This window comes from Natrix helvetica (assembly GCF_964273705.1).
Source record: "Natrix helvetica genome assembly, chromosome: 1".
In the NCBI taxonomy this organism is placed as follows: domain Eukaryota; kingdom Metazoa; phylum Chordata; class Lepidosauria; order Squamata; family Natricidae; genus Natrix; species Natrix helvetica.
Window position 1 is genome coordinate 219,761,339 of NC_138548.1, and position 842 is coordinate 219,762,180.

Consider the following 842-nt stretch of genomic DNA (forward strand, 5'->3'; position numbering starts at 1 on the left):
TTTCCTTTATATCTATTAGAAAGAGCTGGGCTTGGCTTGGGGGCAGAGAAAGGATCATTTTACTGCCTGGAAGAATTGGGTGTGTCTGACTGCCGGCCCACTGCCTTCAACCTGCTGAGCTCAGTGGAGAAGAAAGGCGATGGGGGCGGGGGGGGGGGGGGAAACGCTATCAGCTCCACTCCCTTATACCTTGCCCTTTTCTTAGCAGCTATTGTCCACCTTCCTGGATAACTTGGCCTCAAGCAGAATAAAGTTAAGGTCTTACAGTCTTTTATTCCTGCCCTGGGAGTAAAGACATTCGGAAAATACATAGGGATCAAGGAGAAGTTGTAATAAACCCATGGTTTTATGTTAATAAAAGAAATGTCAGGAAAGATAAACCAAGAATAATGAGATCAAAAGGGAAGAAAAACCCATTGAACGGTGCAACTCCAACACCTTTGATCAGGGGCTTCACTCAGATATGCTGTTTCTGGGGGGGGGGGTTGGGTTTGCATAAAAATACATTTTAAAAGATCCAATAATCAAAAATCTACCCCAGCTTGATATCCTCCCAAATAGCTTGAATAACAGTTCCTATCACCTTCCAGCCATGAACAGGATACACAAAAGCAGAAATCTGGGCTGTGTAGCATTGGATTGTTGGTAATGTAATATCTGCATCAAAGGGATACAGTACTTCAGTTTGTCATCCTTTCCATGATTAATTGATAGTTTGCTTCCTCTTTTTCTGTTGTTACGCTCTAATCAGTGGGATTTTGTTCCTCCTTACTGAAGAGAGGAAACCATGGGTCATTTCATATATGCTTGCCACCACCTAGACCCAAAAGGTTTTTAAATAC